The sequence below is a fragment of the Schistocerca serialis genome, chromosome 4, assembly GCF_023864345.2.
Source record: "Schistocerca serialis cubense isolate TAMUIC-IGC-003099 chromosome 4, iqSchSeri2.2, whole genome shotgun sequence".
NCBI lineage: Eukaryota > Metazoa > Arthropoda > Insecta > Orthoptera > Acrididae > Schistocerca > Schistocerca serialis.
The window spans coordinates 788,768,408-788,774,007 of record NC_064641.1 but is presented as its reverse complement, the minus strand read 5'-3'; the positions used below and the strand labels follow the sequence as shown (position 1 = coordinate 788,774,007).

General features: G+C 44.9%; 2 non-coding genes across 2 annotated transcripts; one reads left to right on the top strand and one right to left on the bottom strand.

Annotated features, from left to right (window-relative positions):
- Window positions 1-4,534: 4,534 nt before the first annotated feature.
- On the bottom strand, window positions 4,535-4,608 carry Trnat-ugu (transfer RNA threonine (anticodon UGU)). The gene has a single exon. It is a non-coding gene; the product is annotated as a tRNA-Thr (tRNA).
- A 360-nt stretch (window positions 4,609-4,968) lies between these two features.
- Window positions 4,969-5,043, top strand: Trnai-uau (transfer RNA isoleucine (anticodon UAU)). The gene has a single exon. It is a non-coding gene; the product is annotated as a tRNA-Ile (tRNA).
- Window positions 5,044-5,600: the final 557 nt, after the last annotated feature.

The window sequence follows — 5,600 nt, the reverse complement described above, 5'->3', positions numbered from 1 at the left end:
CAAGGGATCACCAGCTTAGTACTGGGGGAAGTCTAAGAGGTAAAAATCATAAAGGGAGACCAAGAGATGAGTACAGTAAGCACATTCAGAAGGATGTAGGATGCAGCAGTTACTCGGAGATGAAGGGGCTTGCACAGGGTAGAATAGCATGGAGAGCTGCATCAAACCAGTCTTTGGACTGAAGACCACAACAACAACAATAACTTACAAACGTCAGTTCCATTCACTTCCCAGTATGAACCATAAAAGCACTTGTGCTAAGGACGGACATCGACTCAAAATTTCTGTCTCTTTTACTGATACTGTCCACAAAACGTATTTCCGTTTTTTCTTTCTTTACTTTCATTCCTCGTACTTCTAGTTTTTCCTCTCACTTAGTGTAAACCGGTTTTGGAGTATAAGTTAAATAATGTGAGAGATACTCGCCTTTCTAGCTACAGTTTTTATTAATAGTACTTCAAAGTGCTCGACTCCCATCTCCCACAACTGCGGCCTCACCTTAGCACAAAATCCACATCCTTCTTCTACCTTTGTTCAAATCTGTTTCCCTTAGTACCAGAGAAACCTACTCCTAATTATTTATCCTGTTACATTCTTTCACACAGTCAATGAAAGCAGTAAAGGTCCACCTGTTCTCCCTTAATCATTTTTAAGTATTTCGGCTCCTCACGTCACATTCCAGGATATCGTTTGTGTTTTAAAAACGGTGCCAGATGTGTTACACTGATTTCCTGAAGGCAAGACAAAAATTCCATCAGTAGGCCGAAAAAGAGGGAAAGCTAATAAGAAAATAGTGCGGATGTTGTATAATGCGATCTGTATCGAACGAGAGTGATTTCTTCCTATGAATAACTTTTTGGGGTGCTGATTAACCGGAAAAGTGATGTGCAAAGCGGTTTCAGTGAAGTGTGAAGGCCAGCTGGTGATCTACTAAATCCCCTTCAGTTTCCCTTGGTTTTCTTCTGCTGTGATTTGCCACTGCGTCACGACGTCTTAAATTGATCGAGGAGTTCTACTGCAAAGAATGTAACATGTTTCCCATTCGTCAGTTACGTGTTCCATGGATCATTAGAACGATTTTTTTATCGAAATGATGTGGAACGAGTCATTTTACAGAATTGAGAGCTGGGCGGAGCTTGAACTATGAAAGAACGGGGTCACATGCAATAATGAACTTGGGCTAATTGCATCGAGTTTTCAGTTAACGGACGAATAGTGATGGAGGGCTTTTGGCAGATTGAAAGCAGTGATCATATTGTTTGATGTTCGTTGTACTGTTAGTCACAAATGGTAGCAACAATTTCTAACCACAGGTTGAGAAACGAGAAGGTTGCACCAAGGAGGATCAAAGCCTACGACGAACGTCGAAGGCAGTTATTCCCTGTAAGGAATTCTACTGGCAACCCCGTCCCAACTGTCCCAACTACGTCTGTCTTTACGGCAACCAGAAGGCCAGCCACATGAATAATGCCCCTGCCAAAGTATTAATCGCATTAAAGGTCTGTAGACATCCACTCTCTTCACGGATCCGACCTAGCTTAGACGGCAAAGTAAGACCAGATGCAACTCACTGCGATGACAAACTGAAGGCCACTTCATCCCTCTGATATCCCCGAAGGGTGCCCTCTGTATAGGAAGTATCGGTGTGACAATACTCTTCTTAGGGCGCCGCCCTTCAGCATGATCTATATAGATAGACGGTAATTTCTTTCTAAAGACAACATAGTACGACCACACTTTGGAAGAAGTGTTACTGTTTGCAGTACTTAAGCTTCCTTCCGCTCCTAATCCCCCTCACTTCCCTTCTGCTTCGGTGTAAGATGGTTCGCAAATAGAATGGCATTTAGCTGAAGGGCACAGATATTAACATTAAACATTTACATACGTGCTTCATTGTTGTTCGAAGGAAACATACTCCTTATTAATCTGTATTATACCAAACTCACTAAATTTCTTGGATGTTCTAAGTTCGAATGTAAATTTTTTGAATGCACGTGCGTGTTTCCAGCCGAAGTCAGTTCCGTAAATGCCGGCCCAGTGTGGCCGAGCGGTTCTAGGCACTTCAGTCTGGAACCGCGCGACCACAACGGTCGCAGGTTCGAATCCTGCCTCGGGCATGGATGTATGTGATGTCCTTAGGTTAGTTAGGTTTAAGTAGTTCTAAGTTCTAGGGGACTGATGACCTGAGATGTTAAGTCCCATAGTGCTCAGAGTCAGTTCCATAAATATTCTTATCGTTTGAAGACCGTGTCATATTGTCAAAGGGACCAAACGGCCACGGTTGCAATATGAGGTAAGGTCTACAACGCAGAGGAACTTCCATTATCTGTCTTAGGCATATTTTTAGTTGAAGCTGACAATGAACGTTGTTTTTCAAGTTCTAAATTTTGATCCAATGATGGTGATAGCCGAAACTAAAAGAATTTTGTGTTCTGCCTTACGGCAGGTCTTGTCATGGGGGAAGTCTCGTCAGGGAGGTCCACCGCATGAGCGTCTAGGGAAGTGATCCCAGTGGTGGTTTCCCATTGCCTTCTACTGATGATGATGATTAAATGCTAATAAGGACAATACAATACCCAGTCCCTGAGAAAATCTCCGACCCAGCCGGGAATCGAACCCTGGCTCCTTGGCGTGACAGACCGTCGCCCTGACTACTCAGCTATCGTGCCGGACATAAGTAAAGAAATGTTGACTGATTAAAAATTTTTTGTACGCAAAATCTGAAGAAACTGGACTGCAAATTATACTGAAGATTCACTGAACTTGTAAATCGCAATTTAATTGCAGTTGAAGATTAATCTTATTATTTTTGTATTGCTTAGTGGCATACAATAAATTACAAAAAACATAGTGGCAAGAAACTTAAAAAGAATACATACATAACAGCTGATACCATTAATGTAAGCCGGCCGCGGTGGCCGTGCGGTCTAGGCGCTACAGTCCGGAACCGCGGGACTGCTACGGTCGCAGGTTCGAATCCTGCCTCGGGCATGGATGTGTGTGATGTCCTTAGGTTAGATAGGTTTAATTAGTTCTAAGTTCTAGGCGACTGATGACCTCAGAAGTTAAGTCGCATAGTGCTCAGAGCCATTTGAACCATTAATGTAAGCTCACATTGGTCATCAGCCTGAAACAGATGCTTAACCACCGTTTCAACATACAAGTACCATTTGGTAACATTTGATCATGGAAATGAAATGGTCGTGGCGACAGACATGTCTTTTTTTATATCCTTTTGACGTCGTTGCATTTGATCCCAAGCGCAATCGAGTACCCGCTAATTGAGATTTTTTTATATCGATAAATCTGCACCCGCATGAAGATATTTTTCAGGACCCGAACCAGAAAATGATTTGGATGAGCCTGTTCTCGCCAAGACCATATGGTATTATAGCTACACAAAGAGAGCCACGCTCCTCGACAGCAGCGTGTGATGTGTGTGTGTGTGTGTGTGCACTGCGCAGCCTCATTGGCATGCAGCTCATTCCGGACGGGCCGAACACAAGCTGACAAATTCTCCCTGCGGTTCTGTGTCGCCAGCCTCATGTATAGCTGCTTCCCAAAACACAGGTGTCTGTAGTAATGATTTACGTGTTTGGTAGAAATTCTGTGAGCAGAATACTTTCAGTGTTCGAAAAACAAAGCTTTCTAGCTGGTGGTTGGATACACTTTTTGTGTGGATTTTAGGTTACCTTGCTTTACCATTGTCTCGTCTGTTGTTTCGAATCAATATCTTGAAAGCCGTCTCAGCTTCCATACACAATAATAATGGGTATGGGAAAGTTTCAAATCAAAATGGTTCAAATGGCTCTGAGCACTATGGGACTTAACATCTGAGGTCATGAGTCCCCTAGAACTTGGAACTACTTAAATCTAACTAACCTAAGGACATCACACACATCCATGCCCGAGGCAGGATTCGAACCTGCGACCGTAGCGGTCGCGCGGTTCCAGACTGCAGCGTCTAGAACCGCTCGGCCACAGCGGCCGCCTAGAATTATACGAGGAGCGTTCAATAAGTAATGCAACACTTTATTTTCGGCCAATTTCTGTTGAAAAAATGCGGAATTAGTAGTGGGACATCGCGGAATATTCCCGTTTCAATCCCTATAGCTCCATGAAGTTTCGACAGGTGGCGGAGCTGTTCGTTGTCTTCAGCATGACGTCTGTAACGGAGATGCGTTCGAAGCAGAGAACTGTCATTGACTTTCTTTCGTGGGAAACCGGAGCATCGCTGTTACTCATGGGCACTTGCAGGGTGTCTACGAACACCTGGCAGTGAACAAAAGCACGGTGAGTAGCCAGGCGAAGCGTCTGTCATCTTCGCAACAAGCTGGCACAAACCCGTCTGATCCCTCTCCAGCCGGCCGTACGCACACAGCTGTGACTCATACGATGTTGGAACTTTGATATGTCCGAAAGAACAGATACCATTGGTGTCTTGCAGCTCTCGAAGAACGAAATTATAATGAAATCCAGACCGTTAGCTGCTTGCAGGCGTTGATAAATATCAACGGGGACGGTTGAAAATGTGTGCCCCGACCGGGACTCGAACCCGGGATCTCCTGCTTACATGGCAGACGCTCTATCCGACTGAGCCATCGAGGACGCAGAGGATAGTGCGACTGCAGGCACGCTCCCCGTGAGACCCACATTTCCAACTTACTGTCCACACACTACGTTTGTAGTGCCCCTGCCCAGTATACTCATTACTCCCGGTAGTCAATGTACCGATTCCCGTAAGAGTTTGAGCAATGTCAGTGCATGTGCACTGAAGAAGATCATTGGCCGGTAAGCCTTATCTATACGAAGGTGTTTTTTTGGCATGTCCGAATGAACAGATACGATTGGTGATCTTGCAGCTAGTGGGCAAGTGGGCAGGGGCACTATAAATTTAGTATGTGGACAGTAAGCTGGAAATGTGGGTCTCACGGGGAGATAAGTCCCTGCAGTCGCACTGTCGTCTGTGTACTCGATGGCTCAGTTGGATAGAGCGTCTGCCCTATACGTAGGAGATCCCGGGTTCGAGTCCCGGTCGGGGCACACATTTTCAATTGTCCCCGTTGATGTTTATCAACGCCTGTAAGCAGCTAACGGTCTGGATTTCTTTATAATTTCCTTCTCATTTGAGGTGATCGACGGGTCACAGTCAAATACCTCCATGACAGTGCAAGGCCTCACACAAGTCTGCCCACCCAAGAGGAGCTCACAGAACTTCATTGGACTGTGGTTACTCATCCACCCTACAACCCAGATCTCGCACAATCCGACTTCCTTGTGCTTCGCCTAATGAAGGTTGCACTCCTTGGGATGCAGTACGTGGATGATGGGGAGGTTACTGATGCAACAAGACGTTTGCTGTGACGTCGACAATTAGAGTGGCACCATGAGGGCATACACGCCCTCCCAGTAAGGTGGCGTGAGGCCGTCACATTGAATAGAAATTAGTCAAAAGATTGTGGAATAATATGGTGTAGTGGAATCCTGAATAAAACAGGCCTGCTTTCAGAAAAAAAAATGTTGTATTAGTTGCTGAACGCCCTTCGTAAAACTCTGTGTCATAACAATGCACATTAGATGATTATTTAATATCCTTTTCA